This window comes from Triticum aestivum, chromosome 6A (assembly GCF_018294505.1).
Source record: "Triticum aestivum cultivar Chinese Spring chromosome 6A, IWGSC CS RefSeq v2.1, whole genome shotgun sequence".
Lineage (NCBI taxonomy): Eukaryota > Viridiplantae > Streptophyta > Magnoliopsida > Poales > Poaceae > Triticum > Triticum aestivum.
The window spans coordinates 178,764,258-178,786,634 of NC_057809.1; positions in this window are offsets into that span (position 1 = coordinate 178,764,258).

The window sequence follows — 22,377 nt, forward strand, 5'->3', positions numbered from 1 at the left end:
CGATGATGAGCCTAGATTCCGCGAAATGGCTTGAGGCCATGAAATCTGAGATGGGATCCATGTATGAAAACAAAGTATGGACTTTGATTGACTTGCCCGATGATTGGTGAGTCATTAAGAATAAATGGATCTTCAAGAGGAAGATGGATGCTCATAGTAGTGTTACTATCTACAAAGCTCGAATTGTCGCAAAATGTTTTCAACAAGTTTAAGGTGTTGACTACGATGAGATTTTCTCACTCGTATTGATGCTTAAAGTCTGTCCGAATCATGTTAGCAGTTGCCGCATTTTATGAAATCTAGCAAATAGATGTCAAAATTGTATTCCTTAATGGATATTTTAAAGAAGAGTTGTATATGATGCAACCAGAAAAAACAAAGATTTTAAAGGAACACGTGCGGAAATCCCCTCCTCCTGCGATGCTCCCGCGAGCATCCGGGAGGAAACCCTAGCGCCGCCGCTTCTCCTCCCCTCCTCCTCTCCCCCTCCCTCGCCGCCGCCGAGGGGTGCGAGCGGGCGAAGCCCGGTCGTCACCGGCGGCGGCGGGGCTCCCCTCATCTCCTCGCGCGGGGATCTCGGCGCGGGCCGGATCTCGCGTGCCAGGACACGGCGCTGGATGTCGGGCGCAGCGGCGCTTCGGCGGGGGCCAACGACGGTGGCATGGCGGCTGCGTGATGGGCGACAAGGCGCGTGGTGGTGCAGGCCGGTAGGCGGGTTTCGACGGCGGTTGCCTCCCGGCAGCAACGGCGAGCCTCCTTTGGCATTGCGGGTCGTGTGCGACCGGGTCATGGGCGGCCCCTCTCGCCGTGGCTCTCTAGTGGGGGGCGGCGCAGCAACGGTGGTGGTGGGCGCCCCCATCTAGTCGAGCCCTTGTGGCTGGACGGCGGAGCTCGGTGCAGGAAGACCTCCCTGATGGCCTCCCATGGCTGCGGCGGCGGCAGATCTGCCACCTCATCCCTCTTCCTCGACATCGGGTGGCGGTGGCTGCTCTCGGGCGGGTCCGGAACTTCAGCTTCGGGGGTGAAACAGGTGGTTTTGGGGGAGACTGGTTGGGGGATGGGTTCATCATTGGCCATTGGTCGTTCCCCCACCTCCCCCTTCCCCCGGGCAGCGTCAGGTCGCGGTTCGTCTCGAGGCAGTGCCTGCCGGCGACTCCAAGAGGCGGTTGGGGGCATGGATTTGGTCAAAGTCGTGTCCTTTGGGAGATCTCGCGGTGGTCTGGTGGCAGGGCGGCGGCCCTGGCGGTGGGAGACGCTGCGGTCGTGGGCGGACAGCGCGGCTCGGATGCGGGCGAGCATCTATGGCCGCTCGGGTGGCATAGCTGCGGGTGGCTGTCGGACCGGGGAGGCGATGGAAGAGTTGAAGCACCAGAGTACATCACTTGCCCAGTACGCGCTCTAGCCGATGGTGATGGCATCCGCGGACATCGTGTTCCTCCCTGTAGACTCCGTCGTGGTGCTCCTTCTCCTTCCTTCAAGCTCCGGGTGAAAGCTTGATCTTCGGATCGGACGGTGGCGACATTCCATGGTCGTACCCCTTCTTGGAGGCATCGTCTTGGAGTCCTCGGTCCAGTGTGGTCCGTCACACTTCTCGGTTCATCGGGCATCCTGTGGGTGCGTGGTAGTCATTGAGGGTGTATTTCGGTGCCAAGCATCCTTGTATCTCGTCTTGGGTGTGTGTGGTGTGTGTTTGTATCGATGGCTTGGTTGTGGATGTTGGTTGCTTTATAATCTAAAGCGGGGGGGAACCCTTTTTCGTAATATGATGCAACCAAAAGGTTTTGTCGATCCTAAAGGTGCTAACAAAGTAAGCAAGCTCCAATGATCCGTCTATGGACTGGTGCAAGCATCTCGGAGTTGGAATATATGCTTTGATAAAGTGAACAAAGCATATGGTTTTATATAGACTTGCGGTGAAGTTTGTATTTACAAGAAAGTGAGTGGGAGCACTACAACATTTCTGATAAGTATATGTGAATGACATATTGTTGATCAGAAATAATGTAGAATTTTCTGGAAAGCATAAAGGAGTGTTTGAAAAGAGTTTTTCAAAGGAAGACATCGATGAAGCTACTTACATATTGAGCATCAAGATCTGTAGAGATAGATCAAGATGCTTGATATATTTTCAATGAGTACATACCTTGACAAGATTTTGAAGTAGTTCAAAATGGAAAAGTCAAAGAAGAAGTTCTTGCCTATGTTGCAAGGTGTGAAGTTGAGTAAAGACTCAAAACCCGACCACGGTAGAAAATAAAAAGAGAATGAAAAGTCATTCCCTATGCCTCAGTCATAGGTTCTATAAAGTATGACATGCTATGTAGCAGACCTATTGTATACCCTGCCCTGAGTTTGACAAAGGAGTACAATGGTGATCTAGGAGTAGATCACTAGACAGCGGTGAAAATTATCCTTAGAGTACTAAGGAAATATTTCTCGGTTATGGAGGTGATAAAAGAGTCCGTCATAAAGAGTTACGTCGATGCAAGATTTTTTACATCGATCTAGATGACTCCAGGTCTCGATCTAGATACATATTTAAAGTGGGAGCAATTATCTAGAGTATCTCCATGCAGAGCATTGTAGACACAGAAATTTGCGAAATACATACGGATCTGGTGTGGCAGACCCGTTGACTAAATTTCTCTCACAAGCAAAACATGATCACTCTTTGGGTGTTAATCACATAGTGATGTGAACTAGATTATTGACTCTAGTAAACCCTTTGGGTGTTAGTCACATGGAGATGTGAACTAATCACATAATGATGTGAACTATTGGTGTTAAATCACATGGCGATGTGAACTAGATTATTGACTCTAGTGCAAGTGGGAGACTGAAGGAAATATGCCCTAGAGGCAATAATAAAGTTGTTGTTTATATTTCCTTATATCATGATAAATGTTTATTATGTTGGAAATATGCCCTAGAGGCAATAATAAAATGGTTATTATTATATTTCTTTGTTCATGATAATTGTCTATTGTTCATGCTATAATTGTGTTATCCGGAAATCGTAATACATGTGTGAATACATAGACCACAACATGTCCCTAGTGAGCCTCTAGTTGACTAGCTCGTTGATCAAAAGATAGTCATGGTTCCCTGACTATGGACATTGGATGTCATTGATAACGGGATCACATCATTACGAGAATGATGTGATGGACAAGAACCAATCCTAAGCATAGCTCAAAGATCGTGTAGTTCGTTTGCTATAGCTTTTCCGAATGTCAAGTATCATTTCCTTAGACCATGAGATTGTGCAACTCCCGGATACCGTAGGAGTGCTTTGGGTGTGCCAAACGTCACAACATAACTAGGTGACTATAAAGGTACACTACAGGTATCTCCGAAAGTGTCTGTTGGGTTGGCACGAATCGAGACTGGGATTTGTCACTCCGTATGACGGAGAGGTATCTCTGGGCCCACTCGGTAATGCATCATCATAATGAGCTCAATGTGACCAAGTGGTTGATCACGGGATCATGCATTATGGTACGAGTAAAGTGACTTGCCGGTAACGAGATTGAACGAGGTATTGGGATACCGACGATCGAGTCTCGAGCAAATAACGTACCGATTGACAAAGGGAATTGTATACGGATTGATTGAATCCTCGACATCGTGGTTCATCCGATGAGATCATCGAGGAGCATGTGGGAGCCAACATGGGTATCCAGATCCCGCTGTTGGTTATTGACCGGAGAGTCGTCTCGGTCATGTCTGCGTGTCTCCCGAACCCATACGGTCTACACACTTAAGGTTCGGTGATGCTAGGGTTGTTGAGATATTAGTATATGGTAACCCGAAAGTTGTTTGGAGTCCTGGATGAGATCCCGGATGTCACGAGGAGTTCCGGAATGGTCCAGAGGTGAAGATTTATATATAGTAAATCAAGTTTCGGCCATCAGGAAAGTTTCGGGGGTAATCGGTATTGTACCGGGACCACCGGAAGGGTCCCGGGGGTCCACCGGGTGGGGCCACCTATCCCGGAGGGCCCCATGGGCTGAAGTGGGAGGGGAACCAGCCCCTAGTGGGCTGGTGCACCCCCCTTGGGCCTCCCCCTACGCCTAGGGTTGGAAACCCTAGGGGTGGGGGGCGCCCCACTTGGCTTGGGGGCAAGCCACCCCCTTGGCCGCCCCCCCCCCCTTGGAGATTGGATCTCCTAGGGCCGGCGCCCCCCCTAGGGACCCTATATATAGTGGGGGGAGGGAGGGCAGCCGCACCCTAGCCCCTGGCGCCTCCCTCTCCCTCCCGTGACACTCCTCCCTCTCCCTGAGCTTGGCGAAGCCCTGCCGGGATCACCGTTGCTTCCACCACCACGCCGTCGTGCTGCTGGATCTTCATCAACCTCTCCTTCCCCCTTGCTGAGGAGACGTCTTCCCAACCGTACGTGTGTTGAACGCGGAGGTGCCGTCCGTTCGGCGCTAGGTCATCGGTGATTTGGATCATGACGAGTACGACTCCATCAACCCCATTCTCTTGAACGCTTCCGCGCGCGATCTACAAGGGTATGTAGATGCACTCCCCTCTCCCTCGTTGCTAGATGACTCCACAGATTGATCTTGGTTATGCGTAGAAAATTTTAAAATTCTGCTACGTTCCCCAATAGTGGTATCATGAGCTAGGTCTATGCGTAGTTTCTATGCACGAGTAGAACACAAAGTAGTTGTGGGCGTCGATATTGTCAATTTGCTTGCTGTTACTAGTCTTATCTTGATTCGGTGGCATCGTGGGATGAAGCGGCCCGGACCTACCTTACACATACGCTTACGTGAGACTGGTTCCACCGATTTACATGCACTAGTTGCATAAGGTGGCTGGCGGGTGTCTGTCTCTCCCACTTTAGTCGGATCGGATTCGATGAAAAGGGTCCTTATGAAGGGTAAATAGAAATTGGCATATCACGTTGTGGTTTTGGCGTAGGTAAGAAACGTTCTTGCTAGAAACCTATAGCAGCCACGTAAAAAACTTGCAACAACAATTAGAGGACGTCTAACTTGTTTTTGCAGCATGTGTCGTGTGATGTGATATGGCCAAAAGGATGTGATGAATGATATATGTGATGTATGAGATTGATCATGTTCTTGTAATAGGAATCACGACTTGCATGTTGATGAGTATGACAACCGGCAGGAGCCATAGGAGTTGTCTTAATTTATTTATGACCTGCGTGTCAACATAAATGTCATGTAATTACTTTACTTTATTGCTAAAGCATTAGCCGTTGTAGTAGAAGTAATAGATGACGAGACAACTTCAAGAAGACACAATGATGGAGATCATGATGATGGAGATCATGCTGTCATGCCGGTGACAACGATGATCATGAAGCCCCGAAGATGGAGATCAAAAGGAGCAAATGATATTGGCCATATCATGTCACTATTTGATTGCATGTGATGTTTATCATGTTTTACATCTTATTTGCTTAGAACGATGGTAGCTTAAATAAGATGATCCCTCGTAATAATTTCAAGACAGTGTTCCCCCTAACTGTGCACCGTTGCGAAGGTTCATTGTTTCAAAGCACCACGTGATGATCGGGTGTGATAGATTCTAACGTTCGAATACAACGGGTGTAAGCCAGATTTACACACGCAATACACTTAGGTTAACTTGACGAGCCTAGCATGTACAGACATGGCCTCGAAACACGGAAGACCGAAAGGTCGAGCATGAGTCGTATAGAAGATACGATCAACATGAAGATGTTCACCGATGTTGGCTAGTCTGTCTCACGTGATGATCGGACACGGCCTAGTTGACTCGGATCATGTTTCACTTAGATGACTAGAGGGATGTCTATCTAAGTGGGAGTTCATTGAATAATTTGATTAGATGAACTTAACTATCCTGAACTTAGTCTAAAATCTTTACACTATGTCTTGTAGATCAAATGGCCCACGCTAATGTTGCCCTCAACTTCAACGCGTTCCTAGAGAAAACCAAGTTGAAAGACGATGGCAGCAACTAAACGGACTGGCTCCGGAACCTGAGGATCATCCTCATAGCTGCCAAGAAAGATTATGTCCGAGAAGCACCGCTAGGTGATGCACCCATCCCAGAGAACCAAGACGTTATGAATGCTTGGCAGTCACGTGCTGATGATTACTCCCTCGTTCAGTGCGGCATGCTTTAAAGCTTAGAACCGGGGCTCCAAAAGCGTTTTGAGAGACACGGAGCATATGAGATGTTCGAAGAGCTGAAAATGGTTTTCCAAGCTCATGCCCGGGTCGAGAGATATGAAATCTCTGACAAGTTCTTCAGCTGTAAGATGGAGGAAAATAGTTCTGTCAGTGAGCACATACTCAAAATGTCTGGGTTGCATAACCGCTTGACTCAGCTGGGCGTTAATCTCCCGGATGACGCGGTCATTGACAGAATCCTTCAGTCGCATCCACCGAGCTACAAGAGCTTTGTGATGAACTTCAATATGCAGGGGATGGAAAAGACCATTCCTGAGGTATATTCAATGCTGAAATCAGCAGAGGTGGAAATCAAAAAGGAACATCAGGTGTTGATGGTGAATAAAACCACTAAGTTCAAGAAAGGCAAGGGTAAGAAGAACTTCAAGAAGGACAGCAAGGGAGTTGCCGCGCCCGGTAAGCAAGCTGCCAGGAAGAAGCCAAAGAATGGACCCAAGCCCGAGACTGAGTGTTTTTATTGCAAGGGAAGTGGTCACCGGAAGCGGAACTGCCCCAAATACTTAGCGGACAAGAAGGCCGGCAACACTAAAGGTATATGTAATCGATGTGTACCTTACCAGTACTCGTAGTAGCTCCTGGGTATTTGATACCGGTGCGGTTACTCACATTTGTAACTCAAAGCAGGAGCTGCGGAATAAGCGGAGACTGGCGAAGGACGAGGTGACGATGCGCGTCGGGAATGGTTCCAAGGTCGATGTGATCGCCATCGGCATGCTACCTCTACATTTACCTACGGGATTAGTTTTAAACCTCAATAATTGTTATTTAGTGCCAGCTTTGAGCATGAACATTGTATCAGGATCTCGTTTAATTCGAGATGGCTACTCATTTAAATACGAGAATAATGGTTGTTCTATTTATATGAGACATATGTTTTATGGTCATGCTCCGCTGGTGAATGGTTTATTCTTAATGAATCTTGAGTGTAATGTTACACATATTCATAGTGTGAATACCAAAAGATGTAAGGTTGATAATGATAGTCCCACATACTTGTGGCACTGCCGCCTTGGTCACATAGGTGTCAAACGCATGAAGAAGCTCCATGTCGATGGACTTTTGGAGTCTCTTGATTACGAATCATTTGACATGTGCGAACCATGCCTCATGGGTAAAATGACCAAGACTCTGTTCTCAGGAACAATGGAGCGAGCAACCAACTTATTGGAAATCATACATACTAATGTGTGCGGTCCAATGAGTGTTGAGGCTCGCGGTGGCTATCGTTATGTTCTCACCCTCACTGATGACTTGAGTAGATATGGGTATGTCTACTTAATGAAACACAAGTCGAGACCTTTGAAAAGTTTAAGGAATTTCAGAGTGAGGTTGAGAATCAACGTGACAGGAAAATCAAGTTCTTGCGATCAGATCGTGGGGGAGAATACTTGAGTCACGAATTTGGCACACACTTAAGAAAATGTGGAATAGTTTCACAACTCACGCCGCCTGGAACACCTCAGCGTAATGGTGTGTCCGAACGTCGTAATCGCACTCTATTAGATATGGTGCGATCTATGATGTCTCTTACCGATCTACTGTTGTCATTTTGGGGCTATGCTTTAGAGACTGCCGCATTCACTTTAAATAGGGCTCCATCGAAATCCATTGAGATGACACCGTATGAATTATGGTTTGGGAAGAAACCTAAGCTGTCGTTTCTAAAAGTTTGGGGATGCGATGCTTATGTCAAGAAACTTCAACCTAAAAAGCTCGAACCCAAATCGGAAAAATGTGTCTTCATAGGATACCCAAAAGAAACTATTGGGTATACCTTCTACCTCAGATCCAAAGGCAAGATCTTTGTTGCCAAGAATGGGTCCTTTCTAGAGAAAGAGTTTCTCTCGAAAGAAATAAGTGGGAGGAAAGTAGAACTTGATGAAGTATTACCTCTTGAACCGGTAAGTGGCGCAGCTCAAGAAAATGTTCCTGAGGTGCCTGCATTGACTAGAGAGGAAGTTAATGATGATGATCATGAAACTTCAGATCAAGTTTCTACTGAACTTCGTAGGTCCACGAGGACACGTTCCGCACCAGAGTGGTACGGCAACCCTATCTTGGAAATCATGTTGTTAGACAACGGTGAACCTTCAAACTATGAAGAAGCGATGGCGGGCCCGGATTCCAACAAATGGCTGGAAGCCATGAAATCCGAGATAGGATCCATGTATGAAAACGAAGTATGGACTTTGACTAACTTGCCCGATGATCGGCGAGCCATAGAAAATAAATGGATCTTTAAGAAGAAGATAGACGCGGATGGTAATGTAACCATCTATAAAGCTCGGCTTGTCGCTAAGGGTTATTGACAAGTTCAAGGGGTTGACTACGATGAGACTTTTTCACCCGTAGCGAAGCTGAAGTCCGTCCGAATCACGTTAGCAATTGCCACATTCTATGATTATGAGATATGGCAAATGGACGTCAAAACGGCATTCCTTAATGGTTTCCTTAAGGAAGAATTGTATATGATGCAGCCGAAAGGTTTTGTCGATCCTAAGAATGCTGACAAGGTGTGCAAGCTCCAACGCTCGATTTATGGGCTGGTGCAAGCATCTTGGAGTTGGAACATTTTTTTTGATGAGATGATCAAAGCGTTTGGGTTTACGTAGACTTATTGAGAAGCCTGCATTTACAAGAAAGTGGGTGGGAGCTCTGTAGCATTTCTCATATTGTATGTGGATGACATACTGTTGATGGGAAATGATATAGAATTCTTGGAAAGCATAAAGGCCTGCTTGAACAAGTGTTTTTCAATGAAGGATCTTCGAGAAGCTGCTTATATATTAGGCATCAAGATATATAGAGATAGATCGAGACGCCTCATTGGTCTTTCACAGAGTACGTACCTTGACAAGATATTGAAGAAGTTCAAAATGGATAAGTCAAAGAAGGGGTTCTTGCCTGTATTGCAAGGTATGAGATTGAGCACGGCTCAATGCCCGACCACGGCAGAAGATAGAGAAAAGATGAGTGTCGTCCCCTATGCCTCGGCCATAGGGTCTATCACGTATGCTATGCTGTGTACCAGACCTGATGTAAACCTTGCCGTAAGTTTGGTAGGAAGGTACCAAAGTAATCCCAGCATGGAACACTGGACAGCGGTCAAGAATATCCTGAAGTACCTGAAGAGGACTAAGGATATGTTTCTTGTTTATGGAGGTGACGAAGAGCTCGTCGTAAAGGGTTACGTCGATGCTAGCTTCGACACAGATCTGGATGACTCTAAGTCACAAACCGGATACGTGTATATTTTGAATGGTGGGGCAGTAAGCTGGTGCAGTTGCAAGCAAAGCGTTGTGGCGGGATCTACATGTGAAGCGGAGTACATGGTAGCCTCGGAGGCAGCACAAGAGGCAATCTGGGTGAAGGAGTTCATTACCGACCTAGGAGTCATACCCAATGCGTCGGGCCCGATGACTCTCTTCTGTGACAACACTGGAGCTATTGCCCTTGCCAAGGAGCCCAGGTTTCACAGGAAGACCAGGCATATCAAGCGTCGCTTCAACTCCATTCGTGAAAGTGTTCAAAATGGAGACATAGATATTTGTAAAGTACATATGGACCTGAATGTGGCAGATCCTTTGACTAAACCTCTCCCTAGAGCAAAACATGATCAACACCAGAACTGCATGGGTGTTCGATTCATCAGAATGTAACTAGACTATTGACTCTAGTGCAAGTGGGAGACTGTTGGAAATATGCCCTAGAGGCAATAATAAAATGGTTATTATTATATTTCTTTGTTCATGATAATTGTCTATTGTTCATGCTATAATTGTGTTATTCAGAAATCGTAATACATGTGTGAATACATAGACCACAACACGTCCCTAGTGAGCCTCTAGTTGACTAGCTCGTTGATCAAAAGATAGTCATGGTTTCCTGACTATGGACATTGGATGTCATTGATAACGTGATCACATCATTAGGAGAATGATGTGATGGACAAGACCCAATCCTAAGCATAGCTCAAAGATCGTGTAGTTCGTTTGCTATAGCTTTTCCGAATGTCAAGTATCATTTCCTTAGACCATGAGATTGTGCAACTCCCGGATACCGTAGGAGTGCTTTGGGTGTGCCAAACGTCACAACATAACTAGGTGACTATAAAGGTACACTACAGGTATCTCCGAAAGTGTCTGTTGGGTTGGCACGAATCGAGACTGGGATTTGTCACTCCGTATGATGGAGAGGTATCTCTGGGCCCACTCGGTAATGCATCATCATAATGAGCTCAATGTGACCAAGTGGTTGATCACGGGATCATGCATTACGGTACGAGTAAAGTGACTTGTCGGTAACGAGATTGAACGAGGTATTGGGATACCGACGACCGAGTCTCGGGCAAGTAACGTACCGATTGACAAAGGGAATTGTATACGGATTGATTGAATCCTCGACATCGTGGTTCATCCGATGAGATCATCGAGGAGCATGTGGGAGCCAACATGGGTATCCAGATCCCGTTGTTGGTTATTGACCGGAGAGTCGTCTCGGTCATGTCTGCGTGTCTCCCGAACCCGTAGGGTCTACACACTTAAGGTTCGGTGACGCTAGGGTTGTTGAGATATTAGTATACGGTAACCCGAAAGTTGTTCGGAGTTCGGATGAGATCCCGAACGTCACGAGGAGTTCCAGAATGGTCCGGAGGTGAAGATTTATATATAGGAAGTCAAGTTTCGGCCATCGAGAAAGTTTTGGGGGTAATCGGTATTGTACCGGGACCACCGGAAGGGTCCCGGGGGTCCACCGGGTGGGGCCACCTATCCCGGAGGGCCCCATGGGATGAAGTGGGAGGGGAACCAGCCCCTAGTGGGATGGTGCGCCCCCCTTGGGCCTCCCCCTGTGCCTAGGGTTGGAAACCCTAGGGGTGGCGAGCGCCCCACTTGGCTTGGGGGGCAAGCCACCCCCTTGGAGATTGGATCTCCTAGGGCCGGCACCCCCCCTAGGGACCCTATATATAGTGGGGTGAGGGAGGGCAGCCGCACCCTAGCCCCTGGCGCCTCCCTCTCCCTCCCGTGACACTCCTCCCTCTCCCTGAGCTTGGCGAAGCCCTGCCGAGATCACCGTTGCTTCCACCACCACACCGTCGTGCTGCTGGATCTTCATCAACCTCTCCTTCCCCCTTGCTGGATCAAGTTGGAGGAGACGTCTTCCCAACCGTACGTGTGTTGAACGCGGAGGTGTCGTCCGTTCGGCGCTAGGTCATCGGTGATTTGGATCACGACGAGTACGACTCCATCAACCCCGTTCTCTTGAACGCTTCCGCGCGCGATCTACAAGGGTATGTAGATGCACTCCCCTCTCCCTCATTGCTAGATGACTCCATAGATTGATCTTGGTGATGCATAGAAAATTTTAAAATTCTGCTACGTTCCCCAACATATTATTCATGCTAGAATTGTATTAATCGGAAACTTAGTACATGTGTGAATACATAGACAATCAGAATGTCACTAGTATGCCTCTACTTGACTAGCTCGTTGAATCAATCATGGTTATGTTTCCTAACGAAATACATGAGTTGTCATTTGATTAACGGGATCACATCATTAGATAATGATGTGATTGACTTGACCAATCCGTTAGCTTAGCACGATGATCATTTAGTTTGTTGCTATTGCTTTCTTCATGACTTATACATGTTCCTATGACTATGAGATTATGCAACTCCCGATTACCGGAGGAACACTTTGTGTGCTACCAAACGTCACAACGTAACTGGGTGATTATAAAGGTGCTCTACAGGTGTCTCCGATGGTGCTTGTTGAGTTGGCATAGATCGAGATTAGGATTTGTCGCTGATTGTAGGAGAGGTATCTCTGGGCCCTCTCGGTAATGCACATCACTATAAGCCTTGAAAGCATTGTGACTAATGAGTTAGTTGTTGGATGATGCATTACAGAACGATTAAAGAGACTTGATGGTAACGAGATTGAACTAGGTATGAGGATACCGACGATCGAATCTCGGGCAAGTAACATACCGATGACAAAGGGAACAACGTATGTTGTTATGCGGTTTGACTGATAAAGATCTTCGTAGAATATGTAGGAACCAATATGAGCATCCAGGTTCCGTTATTCGTTATTGCGGACATAAGTCTCGGTCATGTCTACATAGTTCTCGAACTCGTAGGGTCCGCATGCTTAACGTTCGGTGACGATCGATATTATGAGTTTATGTGAATTGATGTACCGAAGGTAATTCAGAGTCCCGGATGAGATCGGGGACATGACGATGAGTCTTGAAATGGTCGAGATGTAAAGATCGATATATTGGACGACTATATTCGGACATCGGAAAGGATTCGAGTGATTTAGGTATTTTTCGGAGTATCGGGGAGTTACGGGAATACGGGGAATAAGTATTGGGCCTCATGGGCCAAGTGATGGATGAGAGGAGGCAGGGCACGCGGCCCCCCTAGCCCAAACCGAATTGGACTAGGGGGCCAGCCCCCCTTTCCTCCTTTCCTCCCTCTCCTTCCTTCTCCCTCTCCTCCTTCCTTCCCTCCTCCTAGTAGGACTAGGAAAGGGAGTCCTACTCCTACTAGGAGGAGGACTCCTCCTCCTGGCGTGCTCTGCAAGGGCCGGCTGGCCTCCCCCTTGCTCCTTTATATACGGGGGCAGGGGCACCCTAGGACACACAAGTTGATTGTTCCAAGCCGTGTGCGGTGCCCCCCTCCACCATAATCCACCTCGATCATATTGTAGCGGTGCTTAGGCGAAGCCCTGCATCGGTAGCAACATCATCACCGCCATCACGCCGTTGTGCTGACGGAACTCTCATGTGAAGCTCTACTGGATCGGAGTTTGTGGGACGTCATCAAGCTGAACGTGTGCTGGACTCGGAGGTGCCGTACGTTCGGTACTTGGATCGGTCGGATCGTGAAGACGTACAACTACATCAACCGCATTCTCATAACGCTTCCACTTACGATCTACAAGGGTACGTGGACGATACTCTTCCCTCCCGTTGCTATGCATCGCCATGATCTTGCGTGTGCATAGGAATTTTTTTGAAATTACTGCGTTCCCCAACATGTGGATCATGTGATCTCTTATGTACTCGAGGATCTAGCATATGTGTGACTATTTCTTGTTGGTTTTAGTGATTCTCTCGTGTTTCCCCTCGTGATTCCCCTCGTGTTCTTCGTGTTCATCGTGGGATCCGCTCCTTTCATGAAAGATCGGCCACATAGGGTTCCACCCTACATCAAACAGTGTCGCTCATTGGAACTCCTGTGGATGGTTTCTTTTACCCTCATTCGAGGGTTTTCGCCGGCTACCACATTTGGGCCATGGACAACAGTGCCGGCTTCCTCGACCTCCCACGTGGCCATGAGCATCGGGGCAATGTCGATGGACGTCAACATTGTCGGATCCTCCTCCTCTTCACCCGCCATCTTCTTCCTGCCGGGGTTTTCTCCTCGGCCGGCGTACGCTCGAACTCCACCCACTCCGGTAAGTTACTAATTTCCCCTCTGCTCATACATGTAGATTAGGGTTTTCTTCATTAGGCATCACAAGGAATCGATTGGATTCGAATCCAATCAATTCCTTCTTGGCGTCTACTATTCATGTTCTTAAGGGTCTTCATGTTGTTCATAGGCAGGGTAGATTGGTTCTTGTTCATAGGTGGTTACATCGTAGTTCATAGGCATGGTAGATTGGTTCTTGCATGATAGGTAGTTACATGTTCATGTTGTTCATGGTAGGGTTTGTGTTTGATGTTGAAGCTAGATTGGTGCTAGCTTAGGCATGGTTTGTTGCATGATTTCATTACGTGCATAACGTTCTTGGTAGGTAGCACAAATTTGCATGCTCATACACATTGTAAGACCATTGTGTTTCCTCGTTTACACTACAAAAAAAGACACATCCTGACATTTTGGGCCGAACGAAATTTTTTTCTGCCATACATATGACACTTCTATGACGATAATTGTGTCAAAACCCGGTATAATCATAGATGTGGTGGGCTCCTACTTCTATGACAAAAAATCATGACAGAAAATGGGCTTTTCGTCCTGGGCGGGCCGGAGACGCGGCTGCATGAGATTCTTTGGGCCGTCCATGACGGAAAAAACCGTGGTAGAAGCGAGGGGGAGGAAAATTTTGGGGAGTTCCCGGTTACGGTGGGAGGTCGGGGGCCGAGCGATGCGCGTTCCTCTCGTACACGTACGCGCATGTGTGCGAGGCGTTGGCTCTAACTAAACCCGAGCAAGGCGTTGGGCTCTAACTGAACCCGAGCGATTGCACTGCAGGCTACGCGTTACTGAATCCGAGCGATCGATCGATGGCTGTTAACTGAACCCGATCGAGCGATTCCTTCGCTACTGCTGCTAACTGAAGCCGATCGATGGGATGAACAGTGAGCGTTGCGGGGGGGTTGGATGAACAGTGAGCGGTGGCGTTGCCTCTGGATGAACAAGACCCCGTGGTGTGGTGGAGTGCTGGATGAACAGTAGGCGGTGGAGGGGTGCCTGTGGAGGGGTGGATGAACAGGACCCCGTGGTGTGGAGGGCTGGATGAACAGTAGACGGTGGAGGGGTGCCCGTGGAGGGGTGGTTGAACAGAACCCCATGGTGTGGAGGGCTGGATGAACAGTAGACGGTGGAGGGGTGCCCGTGGAGGGGTGGTTGAATAGGACCCCGTGGTGTGGAGGGCTGGATGAATAGTAGACGATGGAGGGGTGCCCGTGGAGGGGTGGTTGAACAGGACCCCGTGGTGTGGAGGGCTGGATGAACAGTAGACGGTAGAGGGGTGGTTGAACAGTAGCCGGTGGAGTAGCGCACGGTGGAGGCTGGATGACCAGGAGCCCGTGGAGGCTGGATGAATAGGAGCCCGTGGAGGCTGGAGGAGGTCGACAGTGGAGATGAACAGTATCTCGTGGAGTCCCGTTTTGCGCTATGCCACACCCCTCCCGATGAACAGGGCACCCGTTTCAAACGTAGCGCTCCAACACAAGTCCGTTTCCTCCGTTTTGCGGTATGCCACACCCCTCCCGATCAACAGGACCCCCGTTTCGACTGTAGGAGGTTCGTTTCCTCCGTTTTGTGGTACGCCACACCCCTCCCGATCAACAGGACCCCCTTTTCGACCGTAGGAGGTCCGTTTCCTCCGTTTTGCGGTATGCCACACCCCTCCCGATGAACAGGATCCCGTTTCAAACGTGGCCGGTCCAACACAAGGCCGTTTCCTCCGTTCTGTGGTACGCCAGGCCTCGTTTCCATCGCATGTTCCGTCCAAGCCCTCCCGATGAACACAACGCATTCCATTGCCTCCCCATGAACACGACGCATTCCGTTGCCTCCCCATGAACACGACGCATTCCATTTTCTCCCCATGAACACGACGACGACGCTGTTTCTCCGTTCCGACCCAGCCATGTACACGAGCCCTCGCCGTACGTATGCGCGAGCAGGCGTTCGAGACCCCGCCCGTATGTACACATACGTGGCCGTATTTTCTTTCTTGCACCCTGACCGCTGTACGTACGGGGCAAACGTTTTTTTCGCGAAATACGATGGCCCGTCCGGTGGGTCCCCGCTGTCAGGTGGAGGAATAATTATTTTGCACGTAATAAGGAGGCACTTCCTTGCTGCGGCCGTGGACCCAGCTGTCAGCCTCCACGTACATTCCACGTCCGATGGAAGTCATTCCTTGACCACGTTGACCACGCCGCGCCGAGAGCACCAGGGCGGTGGACGACGACGAGGCCTGGGAAGGGGACGACGGGGAGCCAGGGAAGACGCGGCAGTGGAAGCCCGCGCGGAGAGGAGTACGAGGGTTCACTGGTCCGGCTGCGGTGTGAGGCTGTCGTCGCCGCAGGGCCTGACCAGCGGTGGGAATAGTAGGGGCAGTGAGGCCTCCGCGGCAGCACAGCCGGCCACGGGAGGCAGGAGCATGCGGCACAACCGGCGCTGCTTTGGGCGGCTGGAGCAAGAAGACCAGAGGTTGAAGAAGCACTACGGCCGTTGGATGGACATCATACGGTCACTGGAGCTAGAATCGTTCATATTAACTAAAGTTGACAAAGGCCCCCGTCCCAGTCAACTTAGTAGGCCCACAAGTCAGCCTCCCACCATGGTGGGTCCCAGCTAGCAGGAGGGTATTCATTTTTTGTGCGTAATAAGGAGGCACTTCCGGTGGGTCCGAGCTGACAGCAGGGGGGACGTTTTTTCACGAAATACGCTGGCCCGTCCGGTGGGTCCGAGCAGTCAAGGGGGAAATGTTTTTTTCACGATGTAAGGTGGCCCGTCCGGTGGGTCCCTACTGTAAGGTGGAGGAATAATTATTTTGCGCATAATAAGGAGGCACTTCCTTGCGGCCGCCTGGACCCAGCTGTCAGCCTCTCCACGTACAGTACTCTTCCGATGGAAATCGATCGTTGACCATGTTGACCACGCTGCACCGAGAGCACCAGGGCGGTGGTCTGGACGACGGCGAGGCCTAGGAAGGGGACGACGCGGAGCCGGGGAAGACGCAGCAGTGGAAGCCTGCTCGGAGAGGAGTACGAGGGTTCACTGGTTCGGCTGTGGTTTGAGGCTGCCGTCGCCGCAGAATAACAGGGGATGTGGGTGAGTGGAGGGATGGCCTGGCCAGCGGTGGGAGTAGTATGGGGGCAGTGAGGCCTCCGCGGCAGCATGCCGGCCACGGGAGGCAGGAGCAGGCGGCACGACCGGCGCTGCTTTGGGCGGCTGGACCAAGAAGAACAGAGGTTAAAGAAGCACTACGGCCGTTGGATGGACATTGTACGGTCACTGAAGCTAGAAACGTTTATTATTGACTAAGTTGACAAAGCCCTTGGTACGCTCCAACTTAGTAGGCCCACAGGTCAGCCTCCGAAATGGTGCGCCCCAGATGTCATGGGGAGGAATCATTTTTTGGGCGGCCAAAGCTAAGAATATCCGAGATTGAAGAAGAAGCACGACATCCGTTGGATAGACATCCAACGGCCACTGCTGCTAGAACCGTGTGTTGACTATAATAAGTTGGCAAAGCCTTGCATACGCATCAACTTGTTTTTTTAGGGGATGCGTCACTTAATAGGCCCACAAGTGTGTGGCAGAGAACTTATAGCCCATTTGCGTTTTGTAAGAATGTACATCCCATTTTGGAATTCTAATGGAGTTTACAACAGCCCATTTACAGTTTGTTAAAAGTACAGCCCATTTTCTAGCTAGGACAATGATTAATAATTTCAACCAACCGTTGAAGACAGAATTCAATAAAATTTCCCACATTTTGATGGGCTCCAAAATAATTTTATCCCAAAATTTCTAGTCAGATTAAATATAAATTTGTATTACGTAAAAATCCAACGAAACATTGCGCGCGCAACAATGAAAATTCAAGATTTTCAAAATCCATAAATAATATTTTATAAACTAATTTTGTGTTTGGTGCATTTTTTTACAGTTACTGCCTAGTTTTTATAATTACATCCCATTTATTATTTTTTAAATCCCATTTTCCTATTAAGCCTAATGCATCCCTCCTAGGAAAGATTTGCAGCCCAACGGGGCGGAGAATAACAAGTTGACCTTGCCTGGGTATTCCTCAAAAAGACGTATAGCTGGGCTAGCCATTTTCATCTTGAAAAAATTAGTATCTGGGCTGGATATCTGGCCTGGGCTAGACGGGCCACAGCCCACCCAGTTAATACCCTGCTCTCCTCTGAACAACAACGAAATCATCGCCAAGAAAAACTCTGCAGTGCTCACGCCTCAAAAACACAAATACTATTCGAGCTGCTTGGTCCCAGCTGTCGGCCGCACCTTGTGCAATTCTCTCGTTTATATTGACTACATAGGTTGACAATGGTGTGGGACCATGATGTCAGGAAAATAGGAGAAAGCAAAAAAATAGTTGTACATAATAAGGAGGCACTTGCGTACGTACGGCTATGGCCCTAGTGGGTCCCTAGTGTCATCCAGTCAAAATAAAGTCATCTCCTGAATCCTCATGTTCGTTGACGATGTTAACAATGCTCGGCGCCACGGCGAGCGCAACAACTCGAAGGACAACGGAGGGGACCTCGCGGGCCCTACGGATGGTCTGATACAGCGCCCGCTACTCATTCAGGAAGCCAGGATCATCGGACACCTATGAGCACCTTCAAGAAACTGAGACGGCATGAAACAGTAAGGCCACGCTTGGGAGCTCTGGTTTATTTCAAACTTGTATTAACATACAAGTGTAATTTACTCGTCATCGAAAACAACGCGTAAAATACAGGCGTAATGAAACCGAGGGCCTGAGGTCTGTAAGTAAAACCGGCGGGTTACGCGTGTAATTTGAGAGACCGGTGTATATTTTACGAGCACTGCTATATGGACGACATTATCAGACGATACATGCACGACGTGCGTATCATGCCATCCATGGGCAAGGCTGAAACAGCAGCTAACGGCTGGATTAGCAATTGTCCGAGTGTCGTTCAGCGTTTTTATCGTGTGTCAAGTACTTCCGATATTTTATTAGTCGAAATCGACCAACCAAGTGCCTTCGCCCGAGACCATCTGCTTTAATTTACAAGCATCAGTTTTACAAGCGGTTTTGGTTGGAAAACGACGATCCAATCACGGCCTAATATCATGAGTTGGTCGGAAGATCATATGGTTTCACGTCTAACCTACCCGACTTGTCGTATAGGCTATGAATGAAACATCAGACGATGAACTTCTTAAGCACGGAAACAGCAGAAGAGGATGATCTTCTTAACAAGCAAATCACTGGCATTAGATTGACATGCAAAACAATACGAAGCATTATTCTCAGGAGGCATGGTGAACAGCTCGTGATGCCGCATGCCACAACATTCCAAGCTCAACTTTGCAATCAAACACAAGGCATGGCATTACATAGACAATATTCAGAACAAACTTTAACACAGGAATATCTCAGCAGAGTAACTGTTTACTTCTAAACTGAACACAGGAATAGGAAAAAACACTCGATGCTGCTCACAGCAAGGGCGTCCCACTCAAAAATATCAAATGCATGTCTTCTGGCTAACACCAATATATTAAACTAACGTCTTCTTGCTAACATCAGTGATTAAACTTTGACAAGCTTTTCCCATTCAAAATATTTAATGCCTATGATCGTGGAGTCCTGTCGCTTCTTGCTAACATCAATGATTAAACTTTGACAAGCTTTTCCCATTCAAAATATGTAATGCCTATGATGTGGAGTCCTATCACTTCTTGTACTTGTTTGGGCACTTCTTGCCCAGGGCACTCCATGTGTTATTAAATTGCCAATGGTCTCTGCAGACTAGTCATGTCACCGGTGTCTAATATTTATGGCACCGGTTGTAGCAATGGAGGGATTCGGTGCCAAACTAAGAAAAGGTGAAATTGGCACCTCTTTTGGCCTACATAGTGGAAGGCCTAATACTCTGTAAAGTTTCTCAGTCATTCCTTCTGTAATGTAGCGCAAACAATGACTGCTTTTTTCTGCAAAGTGGAATGACCAACTGGACCCAGTAATGCAGCAGCTTCCCTTGGACACATTGTCTCCTTTTATGCAGTTGAACTAAAATCGAAGTCGGAATAAAACCGAGCTTTAATTTTGATATCCCTGTAAGCAAAAAAAGGTATAAGGGAAACAATTACTGAGAAATAACGGTTGATGACTTGTAATCCCAGAAGAAAAACATCTATTGATCTACCTTATCTTAATGGGAAACAAAGCAGGAGAGTAGCAATTCTCAATCAGTGTGATTCATTCATATTAACTAAGACATTATCTTAACAGTGCCTTGTTTCAAGATGTATAAAGAACGAAAAAGCAGAAAAGTATCATTCCTAAAACAAAGCGACTTATTCATTTTAACAGAGACATTATCTTAACAATACCTTGGTTAAACATGTAGAAAGAACTACAAAGCAGGATAGTATCAATTGTAAAACACTTTAAGTCTGTAACTGACATATAATAACAGAGACATTATCTGAACAATACATTTCTTAAACATGTACTCCGGCCGATCCCTAACAGAAATGGTACTCCTGCCGATCCCTAACAAGTGTTTGCAGTTTTGAACTAAGATTCAGTTCCGGGGTAGAGTGGGCACAACAACAGTATGTGCTTCCATCTACTTATAAAGGGGGTGATGCAGTGTTTGTTGTAACAAAGCAACAAGCATCATGTCTGGGTTGGTTCCATTTTTGTTCACTACTTAATGGGAAAAGACAGCAATACAATAGCTTCAATTCAACATTTATTTAAAACAGTACCAATACAAGTAGCACAACATATCAAAGCACACTGCACAATCATGTGGATGAAGGCCTGTACTGACCTTTCATGAGACCGACAACGATAAAATACGAATCTGCCAACACGAATAGGAAATCCAATCTTGTTTTGTGCAGTTGCACTGAAATCAAGCAAAGTGTTTCGCGTAGCGAAGCAAAATGTTGCAATAGAAAAAAGTTGAATAGATATCCCTGTATAAACACAGGCAAAAAGGAATCAATTACTGGCTAATAAAGGAGGATGAAACATGCGGTCACAAAAATGGTAATCCAGCAAATCCCTAACAAGTGTTGCAGTTTTGAAATAAGATTCGGTAGTTAATTCTGAGAGTGGCATCAATTACTGGCTTATAAAGGGGGTGATGCTGAATTTGTTGTAACAAAGCAACAAGCATCATGTCTGGATTGATCCCATTTTTGTTCACTACTTAATGAGAAAAGATAGCAATACAATAGCTTCAATTCATCATTTATTTAAAACAGTACCAATACAAGTAGCATAGCATCTCAAAACACACTGCACGATCATATGGATGAAGGCAAGTACCAACCTGTCATGACGCACACAAGATCACGTACGAATCTGCCAACACGAATAGGAAATCCAATCTCGTTTTGTGCAGTTGCACTGAAATCAAGCAAAGTGTTTCGCGTAGCGAAGCAAAATGTCACAATAGCAACAAGTTGAATAGATATCCCTATATAAATAGAGGCAAAAAAGAAATCAATTACTAGCTAATAAAGGAGGATGAAACATGCGGCCACAAAAATGGTAATCCCGCCAATCCCTAACAAGTGTTGCAGTTTTGAAATAAGATTCAGTAGTTAATTCTGAGAGTGGCATCAATTACTGGCTTATAACGGGGGTGATGCTGAATTTGTTTTAACAAAGCAACAAGTATCATGTCTGGGTTGGTCCCATTTTTGTTCACTACTTAATGGGAAAAGACAGCAATACAATAGCTTCAATTCATCATTTATTTAAAACAGTAACAATACAAGTAGCACAACATCTCAAATCACACTGCACAATCATGTGGATGAAGGCCTGTACTGACCTTTCATGAGACGACCAACATAAAATATGAATCTACCAACACGAATAGGAAATCCAATCAAGTTTTGTGCAGTTGTACTGAAATCAAGCAAAGTTGTCGGTGTGACATTTAAGTTTTCTATGGCAACAAGTTGAATAGATATTCCTATTTTAAGAGGCAAAAAAGAAAACAATTACTCGCCAATAAAGGAGGATGAAACATGCGGCCACAAAAAGAAGCATCTACCTTATCTTGATGGAAAACAAAATATAGGACAGTAGCATTTTTAAACGGTTGCATTGATTCATATTAACAGAGAAATTCTTTTAAAACAGATCAGTAGTTAATTCTGAGATTAACAACAGTAAAATAGCTGGATGGGACATGCCAGCACCATGTGCGTCCACACGTATAAATGGGTGATGCAGAGTATATAGCCAAGCAACATATATACGCTGGTCCTATATTTGTTCTCTTTGAACCTTCTTCCTATGTGAGGGCAGCAAATCTAGTCGTGCACAAACTACCCGACCCCCCAATTTCTTTCCCTTTTTAATAAAGAGATTGGTTCCTTACAGATGTGTGTACTGGGTTGCCCCCTTTTTTCCCTTTTCGACCTACAAAGCGGCTGGATAGCCAGTCTATACTACTTTCCGCCCCTCCTTTCCTCATTAAACCACGTCCTAGATTCTTGCTCCAGCCCACCGCACCCTTCTTTCCTCTTTGAACCAAGACCTAGATTCGACTAGAGATCGAAAAAGATCCACATGCAGCTAGAGCAACGACGGTTTCAAAGAAGCTTATACCTTAGGGTCGTCGGGATGTGGCAAGGCGTGCGGCGGGAGGCCGGATCTGC